This window comes from Lithobates pipiens, unplaced genomic scaffold, assembly GCF_037356315.1.
Source record: "Lithobates pipiens isolate NorthernLeopardFrog02 unplaced genomic scaffold, aLitPip1_a1.2 Scaffold_8, whole genome shotgun sequence".
NCBI lineage: Eukaryota > Metazoa > Chordata > Amphibia > Anura > Ranidae > Lithobates > Lithobates pipiens.
This window is the reverse complement of record NW_027507903.1, coordinates 137,378,688-137,401,392: the sequence shown is the minus strand read 5'-3', so window position 1 is coordinate 137,401,392 and position 22,705 is coordinate 137,378,688. Positions and strand designations below refer to the sequence as shown.

Here is a 22,705-nt window from a genome sequence, read left to right as displayed (position 1 = left end):
ATGATTATTTTTAATCCTCGTGCAGCTAGCATTAGTAGATAGATAAGAAAGTATATCATATTTACTTGTTTTAACCTTTTTTTTTTTTACATTTCTTCAGTTACTTTCTGGTTTCTTGCCTAGGCAAATGGTACCATACATCCCAGGAGTCTTGACGAGGGGAGGATGGGTTTTTATCAGCTAAGCAAACTCAGTTGCATGCTTGAGCTAAGGGCAGATTTATTCCAGGAAGTAAATGCTACATAAATAATTTGCCTTACTCAAGATGGCTACGGGGGCCCCCCCCCCCCCCCCCCGTAGCCATCTTGAGTAAGGCAAATTATTTCAAATTGATTTCTCAACAAAATAAAGCATGGAGTCATGAATGGATGGGAAGTTTTCTTTGAATTTTAAAAATGAATTAAATAGTTATTGTCATGCAAACAGTGCACTAGCTATATTATTGTATGTATTTTGTATGATGTTAAGGATACATGCCACTTATGTTATAGAAAACTTCCATCTGGGAAAGTGGATTCGTCCACAGGGTGGTTAACATGGAAAAGGGGGGGGGGGGGGCGTTGTGGGAGGTTTTCTGTCTCCTTATTTCTTATTTTCCCGCCCTGTGTGGTGTGGTTATGTTTACCCTTTGTTGTTGTTGTTTTTTCTGTGCATAATATTAATAAAGAGAGATTTAAAAAAAAAATTCAATAGTGTTTTTGATTTGTGATGCTCAGATCAGCTTTAACTGGACTTGCTCTGTAATGTTGAAGATATTTCGCAAAGTATCCAAATTTTTTCTTCAGTTCTTGAAAAAAGTACAAAAGTAAAATTAAGTGAGTACACATATTTGTATTGACTGATTTCTGTTAGTTTAACCATTTGAGTACAAGCCTGTATATACCCCATTCAAACCCAGCAATTACTTAATCATTAAATAGTGTACCAAAATTAATTTTAAATGTATTCCTTTGAGACAGAGATTTCTTTTGGTGGTATTTAACAAACACTTGTTTTTATTTTTTTTATATATGAGGGTTCTTCAAAAAGGTTCCAAACTTTGTTAAACTCTTTTTATTAAGAATTTAAAAAACAAATTACATAATTTTTCTACATAGTCACCTTTCTTTGCGATGTATTTTTTTTCCAGCGTCGTACCAACTTTTTAATGCCACCAGCAAAACTTCTCCTGCCCTCACCATTTCCAATGAAAATATAAAAGTGAAGAAACTTTTTGGAGACTCCTGGTATAAATAAAAAAGATTTAAAGTTCTGAGAAAAAAATTGTTTAGTTACTTTCTGATAGAAAATATTTTAAAGGTGGTTGTAAATAAAAAAAAAAGTAAAAAGCATCCCACTATTTGTTCCTCCACCTCCCTCACCCCCGCCCCCCCCCCCCCCCAATTCTTAAACACTTACCTGAATTCTCTCTCAGTCTATGGGTCTATGGATGCATAAAGCTGTTACTTACCTTCTTTCCCCCCTCCCCTGCTGGCACCCTCCTCTCCTCCTCTTCTAAGAGTGCCCCCTCAGCAAACTCTATGTTGAAAGGGCACTTATGGGCGCACATTCCTAAGCCAGGCTGTGTGTATCCACAGACACACATTACCTGGCTCCGCCCCCCATCCACTCCTCCTCACTGGATTTGACTGACAGCAGCAGAAGCCAATGTCTCCTAGTGCTTTCAGTGAAGCCTGTGAATGCAGGAAGAGAAGAGTGTGGGGCTGCCAGTAGGGACAGCACTAGATCGAGATAAGATGCAGGTAAGTGTTTAGGTAGTGGGAGGAAGGAGCAAGTAGTAAGATATTTTTTTACCTTACTACAGGGAATGCATTAAAGTGGTATTAAAGCTTCATCTTTTTTAATTAAATGACAAACATGTTATACTTACATGCTCTGTGCAGTGGTTTTGCACAAAGCAGCCCCAATCCTCTTCTTTTTGGATCCTCCACTGCTGCTCTTGGCTCCTCCCCCTTGAGCCTTGCCCCCAGTGAAAGCCACTTGCCCAGGGGGCATTGCTCAGTCGTTCCTGAGCCGCTGCTCTATGTGTCCATAAGACACATAAAGCTGCAGCTTGCCCCTCCAACTCTCTCCTCATTGGCTCACTGGCTGTAATTAACAGCAGTGGGAGTCAATGGGCTCTTGCTGCTGTCTCAGCCAATGAGGAGGGAGAGTCCCAGGGCAGTCGAGGCTATCGTGAACATCGCTGGATCAGAGGGAGCTCAGGTAAGGATTGGTGGCCTGGGGACGCAGCTCACAGAAAGTTTTTAACCTTCATGCATGGAATGCATGAAGATAAAAAAAACTTTAAGCCTTTAGAATCACTTTAAGGTAAAAAAAAGTATTGATTTTAGAACAACTTTAAGGCTGTATGGGCAACTTTAAGGCTGCATGGGCAATTAGTAGCTGGAATGACTGGTATGTGCTGTGGCCACTCATACAATGAGGCCACAACTATCCATGACTGTTTACACAACCAGTGATTCTGTTAAGGTAGTCTATTAATTTTGAGTGAAACCCTGCCAACACACCACAAAGAGGGTTTAATGCACTTACACCTATTTTTTTTATCTATATAGTACACCACAAAACATAGATGGTTCGCATACTGAATGTTTGTCATGGTGCTCCAATACGTATGTACATTTTGGTGTGCTGTGTATGTTCATTGTGGTCTTGCACCTAATAGCAATATAAAAAAATGGTTACTAATCACTAACGTAGGAGATGCTGAGAGCAGCTTCTAAATACAGACCAGGAACTCAGCTGTCAGACTGACAGTGGCAACTCTCTCTGGAGCCCGGTGAAGAAGGAATGGAGGTAGTATGACATACATCTCTAACATAAGGGTGAGGTGCTCTGTAGTCCAACAGGGAAGAACTCAAGCAGGGCTGCCAACACTGCTTGTGGGATTTCAGTGCAGCAAAGGCAGTGTTGTCAGCTCACTTTCAGAAGTTGGGAGCTCCCTGGGTTCATGGAAGGATGATCTCTAGTGTTTTTTAAAGAGATAAAACATGGATAAACATGCGTGTATTGCAGAAATGTACTGCATATCTATACAGTATATCACATATATCATTTCAGATTTTTAAGATGTTGTCAACAGGTTTTAGTTAGGAGAATTATTCCCAGAATTCAACCAATATCTAGGTGTCCCAGAGAAGTTAAAAGTAACTTAAAATTAAAAATAATTTTCTGACTAGTTTGGTGAACAGCCTATGGAAATGCATGTACTGAGCGCGGTTGTTCTTGCTGTATGTTACAACACATGCACATGCTTTTTTTCCAGATGAGTTAGCCTGGGCTTAGAGAATTAGGAAATTAATACCTAAATGCTAACTGGATGACATAATGTTTGGTCTGGTTCTGTATTTAAAAAACAAAATTTTTTTCCTAAGATACTGTCTTCAGCTTTTTTTTTGCTTCTTAGTGCTGCTGATCTCCTCCAGCCTCACTAGGCCACTTGCTATCTGTATGGACCTGCGACATCATCAGCTGCACATCATTGCTCTGGCCAGTTTACTGATGACGATGGACCATACCTGCACAATTGCAAGGATAAGGAATTTCATAACAAACCTCCCTGGTAATATTTTAATGAAAGATGCATTTTTAAAATAATTTTTAAAAATGAAAATGCATATACATGTAAAGCATTGATGATTTCTGGATTAAATATACTAATGGTTGGACTAATTATTCAGTAAGGTACTGAAAGTAAAGCACTTTGGTTTACAATAAAACCCATTAAAGCGGGAGTCCGCCGTTTTTTTTTTTTTTTTTTTTAAAGCCAGCAGCTACAAATACTGCAGCTGCTGACTTTTAAAATAATGACACTTACCTGCCCAGCGCGCCCGCGATGTCGGCATCCGAAGCCGATCTCTCGATCGTCTCTCGGGGTGCTGCCGCCGCCATCTTGGGTATGGGAATCAGGAAGTGGAGCCTTGCGGCTTCATTTCCCGATTCCCTACTGCGAATGCGCGAGTTGCGATGCGCAATAAGGATGGTCCCCGCTGTCTCTGGGATCCGTGTGTTTCCCATCAGACAGCGGGGGACCTTTGGAAAGAGGCGTAGATTCTGCGGAAAGGGGCGTAGCTTCTGCAGAATCTACGCCGGAAGTGGGTGCAGATACCTGTACTGTACAGGTCCCTGCACCCCCCTCCCCCCTGAAAGGTGCCAATTGTGGCGCCGGAGGGGGGGAGGGTTCCAATGAGCGGAAGCTCCACTTTAGGGTGGACTTCCGCTTTAAGCTATGTGCTGTGTGCTGTCATGGTACATCATATATTACACGTTTATTTGTAAAAAGATTATTAATAAAATACTAAAAAACAAATATAAAGCATCAGTTTCAAAATGTATACATTTAAAAAAATCTAAAGAAATTGACCCAAAGCCATTTAGTTTTTCCTTAAGTATGTCAGCCTCTGGATCTTTACTGATTGTGAGTTAACCTAGAATGCTCTCATTGACATACTATTTAAAATTATAGTTTGTTTATTAGTTGAATTAAAGGTGTCAAACATAATTTAACTAATATTCTGCTTTTTAACTGCCTGGTGCAAAAGCCTAGTTATTTTTAACACTTTACAAAATGACATTTAGACACATGTTTTGGTCTGTTGCGGTCCAGTGTTGTGCCTCATTGCACGCATACAGACTACATGTATCTCTATGGCTGTAATCGGTAAATGGATAGGTCATAGTGCATCTCATTGTGCACAGGAAGACACAACCTTGAAAATCATGCATGCTGAGTTATTCTACTACATTGACCCACATTACTAAATACTGTATGCGAGCATCAATGTGCTTCTTCAGCATCACGCCTGCTGTGAGCATTACAATTACGTGTAAAGATGCACCCAACACTACAATTAAAGGTGTGTAAGTGAAGATACAAGGCATAGGTCAGATAATGCAACCTATGGAATTTGTTGCCCTTCACCAGCTAATATGATTCCAATATTTTTGTTTAATTCCTTCAAAGCAGAACATATAAGAGAAGGGGGATGGGGTGGGTGGGGGGTAATATTTGATGTGGTTTTTCCTTTTTTTTTTTTTTTTTTTTTTTATATGTTCCAGTATGATGGGGATTACATGGTTGTTGATACGTATGTTTAATATATATAAAAAAAGGAAAATAAAGAGAAATTTAAAACAAAGCAGAATATGCAATAAAAGTAATATAAAATGCAAACAAGGCTAAAAATTTCTCCTTTGGTAAATCAGTCATATTATTTGTGTTGCAAAAAAAGACATAAATAAATAAAATACTGTAAAAAAATATGAAATACAATATGTCATAAATTAATACTGATAATGAATGCAACTTATTTTTACAGAATTGCATATCTAAGATTTCCTTATTTATCTTAATATGTGTATTTTGGGTATACTGTATTTATGTTGATGGCTGTGTCCTCTTTCTCTATCTCTCAATGAACAATTATTTTGATTAAAAATATTGATGGGTCCTAACATATATGGCATATTTGACAATAATAACCGCTTACTTTATAGATATCTCCTGAAGCACTGTGAATCCTGAAGATCCCTAAAGACAGTGTGAGACATTTTATAGTTCCCAAATTGTACACATTCTTGTCTAAACATTCCCGATGCTGTCTACTTCTTTTTTTGTAATTTTATGGAAAATTTATTAAGAATTCATGATTTATTTATTTTTTATTTGTAAAATATGTTCATGAAATAAAACCCTTTTATTCAGTAAAGAGTCATCCAGTGTCCTATAGTGTTAGGCTCCATGCACACTGGGGTTAAAAAAAAGTCTGTTCTCTTTGGAGTAAAAAACGCTAATTTTTGTACAAAATTTAGATGAGTTTAGGAGAATTTTACGTTTTTTTCTGCCTCCATGCTCCAATCAGAAACACGAATCAGAAGGGTTTTTTTTTTTCCTGCCTCTAAACGTTGATCTTAAAATAATGTGCATGGACACATGGATAACATTAAGTTGCTTCTACAGGCAGAACACAAAACTCCTGTAGAAGCAACATTTTTTACGCCAGTGTGCACAGAGCCTTAGAGTGTAACACAAAGTTTACAATGAATATAGTCATGCTGATTTATTCTCTGCAGGGGCCAAAGTCTTGTAATGAGCTCCTTGGACACTAAGTAAATTGTTGGTGTTTTACTACCTGACTCAATCTGAAGAAAACAAACAGGGCGCTTAAAAGCTTCCCCAAGAGTTTATTGAACCTTTTGTGGATGGCACCTGCTGTGTACATTGGAGCTGGTGTAAGAGGATAGCACATGCCATTGTAAGGCTGAATTGCAGATGCTGTATATCTGTCACTTTGCTGGTGCCCCTTCCTTCATACTTACTACAATAACTGATAGCTGCCTGTGCTACAGCGTGGCCTTAAAAATGACTGCATGTGCTCTTTTCAGAGTTTAATCATATCAAAAATTTCCAAAAACAAAACTAAAAAATAAACCCTATATTGCAGCTAAAATGCCAGTTATATTTTTTTTATGCTGACCATACATCCAAAAATGATTCGATAAAGTGAACATCTTAATTAAAAAATCATATCAAAATTAGAATAGTGGATTTGTTGGTAAATTAATAATCTATTTATTGGGCACCATGCCATATAGGTTAACACTCTTGCTTTGCAGCACCATGGTCAACAGTGTGAATCCCAACTAGGATACTACCTGCATTGACTTTGCATGTTCTCCTTATTTGCTTGGGTTTTCTCCAGGTACTCGGGTTTCCTCTCCAAAGACATGCTGGTGGGTTAATTGGCTCCTGACTATATTGTCTCTAGTATTAGTATGTATGCATGTGAGGTAGGGACTTTAGATTGTAAGCTCCATGAGGGTAGGGACTGATGTAAATGTACAATATGTAAAGTCTTGCATAAATTGTTGGAGGGATATAAATGTAATAAATAAAATAAGGAAACAACTGGTCCTAGCATAAGGTATGAACCTTAGATTGTAATCTCCTTGAGACAAGGGACTGATGTTAACCCCCCTAGCGGTAATCCCGAGTCTGGCTAGGGGTAAGAATATACTGATAGGAGCGGTAACCCCGAGCCAGACTCGGGATGGCTTCGTTCGATGCAGGGGAGGACGCAGTGAGACTTACTTACCTTGTCCCCTGGATTCAGCGATGTCCGCCGCGCTGTGTGATCGAGCCGTCCTCCGCTCAATTCACAGTGCCGAATGCCGCCGAGCTCTGTTCCTTGCGGCGTTACGGCGCACGGGAGCGGAGAACGGTGGCAAATTCAAAAAAGTAAAAACACACAAAACACACACAGCACTGTAATCTTACAGATTACAGTGCTGTATTAAAAAATACACACCCCCTTTGTCCCTAGTGGTCTGTGCAATGCCCTGCATGCACTTTTATATTATAAATACTGTTTTTTACTGCCTGGAATTTGGAGATTGTCCAATGCAAACAAAAAGTGTAAATTTTTCAGTGTTTTAGGATTTGATTACATTATTGAATAATTTTTATTATTCTTTATTATATTATAAACTTTATCATACCCGGGATGTCTGCTAGACTCTGGTTTGAACAGATTTAAGAGCGTTATTCCTAAGAATTACAGGACTACAAAATAAAAGCCAGATTTCCGTGCAAAATAATTGTACCGCTTTCAGCACCTAAAACCGGACTGAATCATACCGCCAGGGAGGTTAATGTGCAATACTGTATTTAAAGTGTATGTACATTTTTGGTGTCATACAAATAACTGCAATAAATTAATAAATTAATTTAATGGTCCTAGCATTAAAAAAAATTCTTAATCAAATGTTATCATGTTCTGTTTTTTGTGATGTTAATCATTTTCAGTAAAATGATAATAACATTTGTGAGTTTATGGTGTGTATGGGTAGCAGCAGATCAGTCAAATTTACCAGAAGATACAATATGTAGTGAAAGGGACTGCTAAACCATTAAAACCACCCAATTCCTATACAATTGGGAATGAAATTAGCAATTGATAAAGGCTAGTCACGGGCATTAGACATGTTTGTTAGACTTGAGAAAGCATACTCAAATATATGAATTTTTTATGCAAACAGCATTAATCTTTTCTACCATAAAGCTTGTTTGCTTACTAAATGACCATACATAATGTTACCAGGTAACACAGAAATGGTTCTTCCAGGTACAAGTAATATGCCTGATAATCATGTATGTCTGGAAAAATAGCAAACTGATTTTTTTGTCTTGCAAAACACATAAAAATATTCAGTTTTATAAATAAATGTTTTTAGCTATGTGTATCTAAGAACGATTTCTCTTATGGAGCTCGTACAAGATGAAATTATATTAATATATCAATTATTTGATATCACAAATAAGGGAAAAAATCAAGAGCATTTACAGTATGCTCATATTTGATCAATGTCTAGCACTACTGATTGATCTGACCAAAATGACTCCAATAGGATGCAATCGAAGAATTTACCATCTGATAGTATCAAAGTTTTATGTGAATGTCAAACAATTTTTTCTCAATCTGCCAATTGCTTTTGTTACAACTAAAATGTTTCTTTTCATAACTTTTCACATTAAAAAAAAAATATATATAAAAAAATGTGTTGTGCTTCATTATGAATTTCTTCTATAAACAATTAAAGGGAACCTGTTCCTGTAAGGTTTGTGTCTTTGAAGGTTTCTTTTTTCTTGCATAGATAAAAGTTCTTAATTTTTCTGTCCACACTCGGAAAATGGCAAAAAATCTTCTAAATGGTTTTACGGCCAATCAAACATTTTTTGTCAGTTTCATGCATCACTGCAATTGGATCAAAAAAGGATCATCTTGTGAAAATAATTGGCTTTGCAGCAAAAGTTATACACTGAGGTTGATTTCCTAAAGGCAATCTGTTAGATCAAATTTGGCTAACCATAGACCTAAGACAGCAGTCTGAAAAAAACTGGTGATTCGTAGTCCAATATTCATTTGTCTAAAGGAGACCATACATAACCTAATTTTCTAACAACCTTAAATACAATGAGTTTGATTTACTAAAGACAAATATTCTGTGCATAGCAAGTGAATTTGCTCCAGAGCTTAATAAATAAGGTAAAGCTTCACTTTCCAAAGAATACTCACATGCAAGGAAAATAAAGAACAGCATTTTGCTTGCACATGGTTGAATGGTAGAAATAAGCAGAGCTTCCCCTTATTTCAGAGCTTCCTTTCAGGTCTAAAGCAACTGCACCTGCATTGCACAGTATATTTGTCTTTGGTAAATCAACCTCATAGTATTTAATGCAGTTAGAAAAATTAGGTTATGTATAGTTTCCTTTAGACAAATTGTTTTTGGACTCCAAATCACCAGGTTCTTCAGACTGCTGTCTTAGGTCTATGGGTAGCCAAATTTGATCTAACAGATCGAATACAAAAATTCTAGGATTTCTACAGATTTCTTTTCTACAGATGTAAAATAGGAAATATCAACATTGCTGATTCACATTTTATTAAATGTGCCACTTTGAAATCATGTAGAAATCATATTTTTTATTCATTATGTAGTGATCAGCAAGATCACATTCATAGGAGAGACAGGTCCTAGATGTAGAAATCATTTTACCTTGTTACACTAATAATAATATTGCCAAGTAATCATCAGTACTGGGAAATCTGCTGTGTTTCCTCTACATTTCTCACTGTACAGTAGAAAGCTGGAGATTCACAACGCTCCTCTGTGCCTTAGTACTGGACATAATTAGGCCTCATTCGCAGGTCCATAAAAAAAACACATTTATTTACGGACTCGAATACAACTGCATTGTTTTCAATGGAGGCATTCACACAGGTGTGTAAAAATGCATTGCTTTCGGTTCTGTAACAAAATCCTAAAATCTGAATCTGAAGACATGCATTTACACATCTACCATTGACAAAAAGAACAGGACATTTTTTATGCATTTAACAACAAATCTATTTACGCAGGAACTCTTGTTCCTTGCCTACTTATCAGTAAAGTTTTACAGCTCTTTTATGATCATGTGAATGAGACCTTATTTAAAGCAATGAAGCTGAAACTGAACACTGACTAATAGCTAAAACTGAGCATTTAGAGGAGGTTACTTTGATGGACTGGTGAAATGTTTCACGCTTTTCAAAATTATGTAGACAAACTAAGAGTCATTTGGGTATGATATAAAAAAATATATATATATATATATATATATTTATATATATTTATATATATATATATATATATTTTTTTTTTTTTTTTTTTTTTCCCTCTGTGTCTAAATATTCCCCATCTCATTAAAACTGTCACTATAAAAAGCAGAATAAAAAATAAAACTTTAACATATTAGAAAGAAGCACAGTATATCAGTATACTACCCCCCCCCCCCATGAGTTTTTCTTTAATTCATTTAAAAGGAAGTCCTGCTTAGTACATCTTTGGTGTAGTATCCAGCAAAGCACTCCCTTCATAAAGGTGAATGGTGAAACATGTAAGGCACATCTAAAGACACTATACTGCAGTCATATTGCATGAAAAATACAGAGATGTGACATCTAACAACTGAATTTTTAAAGGTAAGGGCAACGAGATCAGAGTAGACACCACATCCCAATTTTCATGAAGAATACATGAGAAGAAGAAAGCCACGGGAATCTCAATCTGAATTATACTTTAAAATATGTTTAATTATTGTTACTATATTAAATTAAATAAAAGTGTACTTATGTTTACCTATGTTATGATGCAACATTTCTGTCCAAAATCTTAGGTAATTATTCCTATTCTGGTGTTCTTTTTTTATTCTTTAGCATTCAATTCATACAGCACTCAAAAGTCTCCTGAGGAAGCTTTTTCGAAGCGAAACATGTAGAGCGGTAGTGTCTGTATTTGTGTATGAATTGATCAAGTAGTACAACAAGGAATTTTTATGAATTGTTATTGTTAGAAATAAAAAAAAAATTATTTTATAAAAATCTATTTATCAATTTATTGACACCTTTAAAGTCCCATGGTTTTCTTCTTCTCGTAATCTAACAACTGGAGTTCACCTTTCCTGATAATCACAAATAGGTGAGATGCTTACCATTTCCTCTCATTGGATTTTATCTGACTTGACAAGCACACTCTAACATATCACATGTATCACATGGGGGAGTTTACTGGATCTACAATCAGGAAAGTAAATGTAAAAACCAAGGGATGAGGAAATTACCCCATGATAAATATGCCCCAATTTCTATGCTAGCTTTGGTGGTGTTCATGTCAATGTTCATTATATAAAGGTTTAACTAAAATAAAAAAAATCTGATTTCTTAAATTAATAAATGATTACTAAAATAATTACTAAAATAAATAAATGAAATAATAAATAAATAAATATATAAACTAATTACTAACATAACAATGTTTTATTGGTTGAACTAGATGGACTTGTGTCTTTTTTTCAACCAGACTAACTAGGTAACTATGTATGTAACTATGGTAAATAAATAAATAAATACACAATCAATCAATAAACAAATAAATAAATAATTCAATTAATATTTAAAATAATTACTTAAAAGAGAAGCATTGGAAAAGCATTTTTTGTTCCATGTTCAAATGTTATTCATTAATGTGTTTCCATTCATGCCATTTAAATGTTGTTATTCTTTATTTCTTATTTTACCAAGACAAGTTTATTTTGAGCATATCTAAGTGCAGAAATCACAAATGACTGCGTAGCTTGACAATCTAGTTAATGCATCATATATTCTGGAAGATAAGGCTGACTCAACACAAAACTGATATTTCAGTTATGAATAGGCACTGGTAGATTAAAGGAATTTGTTTACTGAGAGAAAGAGAGAGATAGAGTCTCCCATTGATGACGTCCTCTTTCTGAAAATGCTTGTTGGCTTCTACTTTCTGAGTCATTGAGCCAGAATAAGTATGCAGACCAGGGTTTCTGACTTTACGTTGACCCTACCTACTGCATGCTTGTGCCAGGTCACTGACTCCGAAAAAAAGCAGCCAGGCAACTAGCATTACAAATGCAGATCAGCAAAAGCAGTCTGCACACTTCTCTCGATCACCTACTGGCTCTAATATTTCAGTAATGTATATTGTCTTCCCACACAGCCATATTGAGGATGCCACTCCCCCATATGAAGACCCCCCAGTATGTATTTATTCTGTGTTACACAGAATCCAATATAGTGTGACCTCGTTGTTTTTGGCCTTGTAATTGGCACAATTGATGTTTCTTGGTGGAAAAATCTATCCACGGGAGCCCCAGTAAGAAGCAAGGAGCTTATTTCATTTTTCAACAACCAGGGGGGGAAATATATATATATATAAGTTTATGGTGATCTTGGCGTGTAAAGTGGTAATAAGGTTTATGGTGATCTTGGCGTGTAAAGTGGTAATAAGGTTTATGGTGATCTTGGCGTGTAAAGTGGTAATAAGGTTTGTGGTGATCTTGGTCTGTAAAGTGGTAATAAGGTTTATGGTGATCTTGCCCTTTAAAGTGGTAATAAGGTTTATGGTGATCTTGGCGTGTAAAGTGGTAATAAGGTGTATGGTGATCTTGGCCTGTTAAGTGGTAATAATGTGATCTTGGCCTGTAAAGTGATAATAAACCTAAAATTTACAATTTACTATATTGTGGTTCACCAGTCCTTAAAGTGGTATTAAAGGAGAAGTACAGCCAAAGCTCATTTGGCTGTACTTATCCTATGGATCACAGGAGTGCAGTTTGTTCTGCACTCCTGTGACCTGTTTTCAGCAGACAGCAGGCTGAAGTCCACTGTCAGCTGACGTCACATAGTGGGCCCAGGCTGGGGCAAGATCGTGACAATATGGTTGGGATTCCCCCACAACCACCATCTCAACCTCTCAGCAAGTCACTGAGAGCCTGAGCCAGCCTCTCCCACCCCCTCCATAGCCCAGATCACCAGTGAGTGCAGGGGGTGGGGGGCAGAGCGGAGAGCAGTGACTGACAGTCGCCGGCTCTCTGCTCATCAAGCCCTGAGAACCGAGCGATCAGTGATCTTTGATCTCTCAGATTTCAGTCTCGCGGAGAACAGATGCAACATTGGACCGATGCTGCATCCACCTGGGTAAGTATTAGTCTTAAAAAAAGAATCAAAAGCAAATATTCATTATTTTGTAGATTACCAATTTCAATTAAACAGACGTGTGTCCATTTACATCCGCCTATCTCTGAGGCCATCCAGGTCCAGTATAAAAAAACGAAAAGGACTGCATTATTTTCCATTTTGTGAACTGAATCAGAGGTAGTCTGATATGAATGGACAAGTGGATTCTGTGTACACCCAGATGCCTATAGAGCTGATAGGGATCCGCCCATGTCCGCTCCGCAGAAGCTGAATGGGCACTGATGTGACATTCATCCCGTTTGGCTCCAATCAGCAGTGGATCTGCTGAGCAGAGCAGAGTTTGCTGCATATGATAGGAGCCTTAGCTGTATTTTGCTTCAATTTGTTAGTGTATCTAAATCTGCTAGTCCAATAACACTACCCCCCCCCCCCCCTTGCACACTAAAAATTCTATTGTTCAAAGAGGTTGCGCCTTCACCCAAAGTGTAAAGCCCCATACACACTATCAGGTTTTCTGCTGATTTTTTCCTTCAGAGTTAATAATATGAGGTCAAACCTTAGGAGTTTCAATTTGTATGCAATCAGGCAGGCCCTTTCACTACATGGTTTTGGTAAATCTGAAGACAAAAATCAGCAGAAAATCTGAGTGTGTATGGGGCTTAAGCATTCTAATACAGAAAGTGTGTTACTGGCTGGATCACTAGGTAAAACAGATGGGAAAAAAAGCCTTAAAAATGAAAACTAATGCAGCCACCACATGCACAGATCAGTAAGCTGCAATATATTCCATTTTTGGTTTTGGGTTTAATAACACGTTAAATGTGGTTGCTGCTTCATTTTTATTTATTTTTTAGGATTATTTCCTTTATTTTCACCAGGTGATCAGGCCACACTTGCCGTCTTAGCCTGTACACTCTTTATAACGGAGCAATGAAGACACATTTGTACAGCAGCATTGTCAATTTGGGGAGAAGTGTTGTGATAGTTGAACATCTAAACAGATTTATATGGACTTGACTAAAAAAGTAAAAACCAAACTCCTGCTAACACCTATTTAAGCAGTTACAACAATTTGTTTCCTTTTGGACATACTGTACATAAATGAATAAAAGCTGGCCGATATAAGCACCCCTGTCAGTGTTAAATGGTTTGTCTCAACCCTCTAAGGCAGTGGTCTACAAACTGTGTCCCTGGGCCAGATTAAACCATTTGCTTATCTTTATTCAGCCCTTGTAGCGTTATTCCTGTCACTGACACTAACAGTGGAGCACTATTCCTCCCATTGACACCAATGATGGGGCACTATTCCTCCCATTGACACCAATGATGGGGCACTATTCCTCCCATTGACACCAATGATGGGGCACTATTCCTCCCACCGACACCAATGATGGGGCACTATTCCTCCCATTGACACCAATGATGGGGCACTATTCCTCCCATTGACACCAATGATGGGGCACTATTCCTCCCATTGACACCAATGATGGGGCACTATTCCTCCCATTGACACCAATGATGGGGCACTATTCCTCCCACCGACACCAATGATGGGGCACTATTCCTCCCATTGACACCAATGATGGGGCACTATTCCTCCCATTGACACCAATGATGGGGCACTATTCCTCCCACCGACACCAATGATGGGGCACTATTCCTCCCATTGACACCAATGATGGGGCACTATTCCTCCCATTGACACCAATGATGGGGCACTATTCCTCCCACCGACACCAATGATGGGGCACTATTCTCCCCACTGACACCAATGATGGAGCACTATTCCCCCCACTGACACCAATGATGGGGTACTATTCCCCCCACTGACACCAATGACTCGGCACTATTCCCCCCACTGACACCAATGATGGAGCACTATTCCTCCCACTGACACCAACGATTGGGGCATTATTCCTCCCACTGACACCAATGATGGGGCACTATTCCTCCCATTGACACCAATGATGGGGCACTATTCCTCCCACCGACACCAATGATGGGGCACTATTCTCCCCACTGACACCAATGATGGAGCACTATTCCCCCCACTGACACCAATGATGGGGTACTATTCCCCCCACTGACACTAATGACTGGGCACTATTCCCCCCACTGACACCAATGATGGAGCACTATTCCTCCCACTGACACCAACGATTGGGGCATTATTCCTCCCACTGACACCAATGATGGGGCACTATTCCTCCCACTGATACCAGCGATGGAGCACTATTCCTCCCACTGACACCAACAATGGGGCACTATTTCTCCCACTGACACCAATGATGGGGCACTATTCCTCCCATTGACACCAATGATGGGGCACTATTTCTCCCACTGACACCAATGATGGGGCACTATTCCTCCCACTGATACCAATGATGGGGCACTATTCTTCCCACTGACACTAACAGTGGAGCATTATTCCTCCCACTGACACCAATAATGGGGCACTATTCTTCCCACTGAAACCAACAGTGAGGCACTATTCCTCCCACTGACACCAATGATGGGGCACTATTCCCCCCACTGACACCAATGATGGAGCACTATTCCCCCCTGACACCAATGATGGGGAACTATTCCTCTCACTGACACCAACAATGGGGCATTATTCCTCCCACTGACACCAATGATGGGGCACTATTCCTCCCACTGATACCAACGATGGAGCACTATTCCTCCCACTGACACCAATGATGGGGCACTATTCCTCCCACTGACACCAATGATGGGGCACTATTCCTCCCATTGACACCAATGATGGGGCACTATTTCTCCCACGGACACCAATGATGGGGCACTATTCCTCCCACTGACACCAATGATGGGGCACTATTTTTCCCACTGACACTAACAGTGGAGCACTATTCCTCCCACTGACACCAATAATGGGGCACTATTCTTCCCACTGACACCAACGGTGAGGCACTATTCCTCCCACTGACACCAATGATGGGGCACTATACCTCCCACTGACACCAACGATGGAGCACTATTTCTCCCACTGACACCAATGATGGGGCACTATTCCTCCCACTGACACCAATGATGGGGCACTATACCTCCCACTGACACCAATGATGGGGCACTATTCCTCCCACTGACACCATTGATGGAGCACTATTTCTCTCACTGACACCAATGATGGGGCACTGTTCTTCCCGCTGACACCAACGGTGAGGCGCTATTCCTACCACTGACACCAATGATGGGGCACTATACCTCCCACTGACACAAACAATGGGGCACTATTGCACCCACTGACACTAACTAGTAGTTTTCCTCCTAATACCAAAGATCAGGCATTGTTTACTCCCACTGGACACAATGCGGTTTCACTAAAGTCTGGAGGATGGTAAACTGGTCCTTTTTGCAGAAAGTTTGGAGACTCCTACTCTAAGGCATAGTCTACACTTACGTTTGGGACCCACATCCACTCCCCTAAAGCCTGGTACACATAGGTAGTTGTTAATCGTTGAGGCACTTGCTGTACTGACTACGTGATGTTAGTCCAGTGATTCCTCCCTGAGTTATTGTGACAGGGGGACTGCCCTCCCCCACTATTGGCTGCGAGCTCTGATTGGATGCCGATCAGCTGCTGGCACCCCCATTCGACATAAGCCAGACTGCTGTACACACTGACCAAATGTTGGATGGGTTCAGTCGAACCGGCCGACATGGGTCGATATAGGGCCCATGTGTTCCAGCCTTAAGCAGCTGTACAGGGTTATACACATGCTGCGAGTGCGATGTTTTGCATGGCGGCGCAGCAAAATTTATTCGCACTGTAATGTTTGGTGGACAGTAATGCCTACCAAATCCAGTCCATTCAAGTGAAGGGGGTGATGCTGCAACAGCCCTACAACCAGGTGCATTGCATGCAGGGATGTGGGTTATTAGGGGTTAAAAAAGGCAGTGAGGAGACGACATAACACCTCCTCATCACCTGTCAAACGCCCTCTGACAAGTGATCTTCAGAAAGCCAACACAAGTGTAAAAGAGCCCAAACTTCCACTTTTGCTGGACAGCTTGGTTTGTTGAAGAAAGTTGAAAAGTAACAGACTATGGGGGTATCCATTTGATTTGTTTGTCTATAGCTTACAGCGGATAATAATGCACCTGAAACATAGGCTTCCCCTCTAGGCCCTTGGGCTCAGATCTATATGGACCTTCGGCTTATCTCATTAGGTCACACAGTCGACATTTTGCACTCTTAAAAAACACCTGTGCCTTAGCCCATGTCCCTAAGCCATGTACTGTATAATGTAATGTGATTGGTTGTCATGTTACCTTGTTTTCTACAATAAAAAACATGGTATCAGAAAAAGAACAGATTTACAGGCCAGATCAACAGGTGAAAATCAAAAAAAAAGAAAGCCTAAAAATTAAAAACAAATGTAGCCACCACATTTAAGAATTGACAATATGTAATATATTACATTTTTGTTTAGTGGTTTAATTTGGCTATAAATGTTAAATGGTGTATCTGTCTAGCAATCAGTTCTAGTATTTAGTCTAATCCCAATGTGTGAGCTAGTACTAGACTGCAGAATGTGTACATCCCCCCCAAGTATGGAATAATCCATCATTTTGTACTATATGTTCTGCACTGGTAGTAGCTCAGCATGAGCCAAGAGGATTAGACAGCTCAGCAGTGTCCAGTGCAGAGTTATGCCATGTCTGCTCCATTCAGCAGCCTCTCCTGTACAGGTATCACACATCAGCAGCAACAAAGGAGACCTGATGCCACTGGGGTGCTTGTGTTACATCCCCCCACCCATCCTGACAGACAGCAAGCACAATGGCAGACGTCATGTGGAACAAGCCAGGTTAGGCACACAAGCATGGAGCCCATGAAATATTCATGAGGGGCTTTGCTGCTCTCCTGTTCTTTCATTGAGACCTGAAACTCAGATGAGGTTTCAACTTCTCCAAAAGTTAATCAGCTAGAAACAAGGGATGTGGCAAAAGATGGCAGTGATGACTGGGGGTGTAAGGGGTGAGGGACTACTTATCTGATTGTTCCTGATCAAATGTTAACCTGCTTAATGAAGGCAATAAGATCCCATTACAGGTTTTCTTTTCACTTGATGGTAACTGGATTCCTGCAAACTCCTGCCACAGCTGGATCAGGTAGGGAGAGGTGGGCAAGTTTTTTTTTTTTTTTTTTTCTTTTTTTCTTGCTAAGCTTATTCTTTAGAATGATAAACAGCAGGTACATTGGGCATAAGAGAAGGAGGAGCCTGCATGCTTCCAGGGATGTATAAAGGGCCCCTGTAGGACCCCCATACCCCAGCATTGTCCAGGACATGCCACTGTCTTGTGGATCTCTCTTTCTTCCTCTGTGTGGACCTGGATGGGAGCCTGGGACCAGAGAACAATGGCAGGTATGCAGCTTGATGGCTGGACAAGTTTCCTTCTGTTCTCTACAGCCTGACTAATAAGCAGTGTGTGTATACAGGTATATATATATATATATATATATATATATATATATATATATATATATATATATATATATATATATATATATATATATAGATATATAGATATATATATAGGGATTGTGATAGTAGACATGGATTTTTGTGGTTTGTAGAGGTCTCAGGACTGGTAGGGTGTCCCCCCCTGGATAAGAGTCGTCTGATGCAGTTTAGACCATCTGGATAGAGACACTTGATCCTCCTAAATTGCTGAGCGCAGGAAGCTTCTCTTAAAGAAACAGAGCCTTTGTGTGCCATGTACATATGTTGTGTGCTGGGAGGGAGCAGCCTGCAAATCACATTTATTTAAATAAGTGCCATCAGATTTCTCCCCACACCTCTCATAGATTGTATATCTTACTAGTGCTGGCCTACAATATCGCAATGTCTCTACTGTCCTCATCATAGTCTACATAGTCTACAGTCTTCATAGACCCATAGTTCACCACTGCAGCCCTCTCTCTTCATTGTATATACCTCTGATGGAAGATTGGCTCTTTGGACCTTAATCCCCAGTATAGGACTGTTCTGGAAAATTATTTAGGTACAATACGTTTCATGAATCCCCAGGATAGGACTGTCCTCCTAGCAGAATGTCACCTCTGTACACTATCTGCTGGAGGCCACCTCTACATTGCCTTGTGTTCTAATGACAGGTCCGCTTAGTCTACAGAACTCCACAGCCTTTCATCAACTCAGACCGATTATATTAATGCACTTTATAATATTGGAAGGCATCTTACTGCTAAATTAAATAAAATAAATGTAAATACCCAGACATATGGGCGAAAAAATTCTGAGCTGCTACAAACTGGATAACAAAAAGCATCCATCTATATTCAATGGTGTAAACTGAGCTGCTTTTAAAAACACTGTTCAATAATATAGATTAAATAATAATCATCCTCATCATAAGAACTCTATACAGATACCCTTTAGGACTAAGCACAAACATTAGAATGATTCCAAACAACATTATCATTAATATTATTATTAATAATAGCAGTAATACTACCATAAGAATTGCACGTTTTAATCCATTTCTATTTCAGTTGTTCACTTATTGGATCAAATCACTTTATAATGCAAACATATTCAATGTATTGATATAGCTCCATCAATATAGAGCAAAATACAATGGCTGATTTCCCCCTTAGGTTAATTAGTACCATGCACACAGTATTTACCTTTTTTTTTTATTATTATTATTATTATAATTATTATTATTATTATTATTATTATTATTATTATCATCATCACATGGTACATGCTCTAATGTTAATATAAAATTTTCACACGATGAATATAATCATATCTATACAAGAGCCCCTGTGCAATGGAATACAATACATAGGTTTACTGACCCCAGACAATAATAATTATAATAATGATAATAATAATTCCTTACACATCTTATTATTAGCATTTACTGTTAAAAAAATATAGGGCCCTTTACAATGGGTTATAACCTCACATAACATAAACTGAACATTGACCCCCTATAATAATAATAATAATAATAATAATAATAATAATAATAGGCCCCCTCGCACTGAATTATTGATATTATTGGCATAAATGGATTAACAGCAAAGACTATTGACCTATATCATAATCATAATAATAAAATAATAATTATAGTCCCCACACACAGCAATAATGAGCTACTGGTAATAATTCAGAGCTCCTCTTTAGAAGAGTGACACACTTGGGATTGTTGAGCCTATAGACTGCATTCAGGCATATTATGGAGTCTCTCTACAATGGATTAACAGCCAACATAGAGAAGGAAGGGATTATTGACCTCATATAATGACAATACGTATTATAATAATAATAAAAATAATAATAATAATAGGTCAGGATTGCCCAGACATTGAATTCATTTTTTTTTAAAATAACGATATAAGACTCAAAACAAGCCATTATTATTATTATTTTTTTGTTATCAAAAATATCTTATCACCTGGATTTAGCTGCGCTATATTTGTCCCCCTAATATAGATAAGTGTACATGTATTCTGTAGTGCTGCAGCCATTGCAGTGGATGGATGGTTCCCTGGCATGGGATTTTACTGTGTAATGTACATGATGGACATCTAGCCTAGGCACAGTGGTGACCCAGCTCTGCCATGCTGTAGGGTAACTAATCCCTCCATCTCCCTCCCATATGGTCTTGCAGAATACCAGTGCTGGCAGCAGGCTGTGCATTATCCGGAGAGCAGTCGTTTATCCCCGGGGCACACATTTCTGAATGGAGCAGAGTTGTTTTCTAGCTGCTGATATTTCTGTGGGAAGAGGAAGGGGGTGGATAGATGACAGATGTGCATAGGCAGCCGGCCATCTCAGGCACAATACACTCACACACTGATCTGTGGAGTTCTACCTGCTGCATGAATTCCTCTCACTGTCCTCCACCCAGACCTGCAGGCAGTGTCAGCACCCTATGTAATATGTCCAGCATTGGCCCTGATCTCCTCTACCTGATCCCCTGCTATGCACTGTGTGCCAACCCTGGACTCTGTGCCCTGGGAGGCAGCAGGCTCTTGTCAGTGAGCTCCATGCTGGCCTACCTGTACACAATCTGCCTTTGTCCTGATCAGAAAGGTGCCCCTTTGTGGGATTTACTTACTGAAGCAGAACAAGTACAGGTGGATTGTTCACTGAGATCTCTTCTCTAATAGCCTGCGAGTACCAAAAAGCTGCTGGATACATGGAGGGAAAGAAAGGCATAAGCTGGGACTTGGAAGGACTCAGGATACAGGGTCCAAGGAGCCAGGGGACACTTCAACCCCAGGTACCCATCACACCACACATGGGCAAGGGGATCAGAGAGCCAAACAACCAGAATTGCAGAGAGAAACAGAGATAGATAGATAGATAGATAGATAGATAGATAGATAGATAGATAGATAGATAGATAGATAGATAGATAGATAGATAGATAGATAGATAGATAGATAAAACAGAGATAGATAGATAAATAGATAGATAGATAGATAGATAGATAAAACAGAGATAGATAGATAGATAGATAGATAGATAGATAGATAGATAGATAGATAGATAAAACAGAGATGGATAGATAGATAGATAGATAAAAATGATAGATAGGAAGAGGGGTAGACTGATAAGATAGATAGATAGATAGATAGATAGATAGATAGATAGATAGATAGATAGATAGATAGATAGATAGATAGATATCAATATTGATAGTGATTATATATCGATACATACAGATTTCAAATAGCAGAGCCTAATTAAACACATAAAATAAAACAGCCCAATCAGCTCATTAAACACAATAGCAACAATTTATCGATATTAACGCATAGAAAGAAATCAAGCAAAAAGGGATAAAGAAAGGTAGATAGATATATAGACATATAGATAGATAGATAGATAGATAGATAGATAGATAGATAGATAGATAGATAGATAGATAGATAGATAGATACTTGATGGACAGACATTTTGCATACAATTTTCCTCCATACCTGTACACCGAATTTTAGCCTTTTTACTTCCTTCCTTTGTGCTGTTTGGCAGAGGCTTTGAATGACTAAGAATTTAAATTTCGATATCGTTGAACAATAATCATGTTTATTCGTTTAGTTCGTTTACAAACGATGTAAATATATAACGATAGAGTGATCTATGTCACATTTCGGACAAATTCGATGAGTAAATATTGGTGTTTTATGGTGTTTTCTGCCTTTGCAGCCTTGTAATACAGGAAGGATACTACTCTATCCTCTTATATAGTATCAGCAATGGCAATGTACACATGGCAATAGTTTTATTTTCTTATCATTTTATTTTTATAGGAAGAAATGATAGTAAAAAATGTATATCATAGCGCCTGGCTGGTAAATTAGGGGTTAAATCATTTAAAGGTATCCAAAGGATGCTCAGATGGACAAACAGATCTCCATCAAAAGGCTTTGGAAATTACATCAGACAAGGAGGCTGGGGTTTAGTGGCAGAGACACCCCCATCAACCAATCTGCTGGCAGCTTATTACTAATTAGCATGTGACTGTCAAGGTGAGCCACCCCCCTCCACTGCCACCTTAAAAGGCACCTGGGCCGATGACATTGGAAAATGAGCGTCTCTCCCATGCAGGCACAGGCTCTGTCTTGGATTATTTCCCAGGCTGGGGAG

General features: G+C 39.0%; 2 long non-coding RNA genes across 2 annotated transcripts in view; one reads left to right on the top strand and one right to left on the bottom strand.

Moving 5' to 3' along the window:
• Nucleotides 1-293: 293 nt before the first annotated feature.
• LOC143963172 (uncharacterized) lies at nucleotides 294-22,509 on the bottom strand. Its single transcript, XR_013270900.1, has 3 exons — nucleotides 22,039-22,509; nucleotides 1,102-1,223; nucleotides 294-787 (listed from the first exon to the last, which is right to left on the bottom strand). It is a non-coding gene; the product is annotated as an uncharacterized LOC143963172 (long non-coding RNA).
• The window catches only part of LOC143963171 (uncharacterized), a 30,379-nt gene continuing 29,189 nt past the window's right edge, over nucleotides 21,516-22,705 (top strand). The window contains exon 1 of the long non-coding RNA XR_013270899.1: nucleotides 21,516-22,705. This is a non-coding gene — a long non-coding RNA (uncharacterized LOC143963171).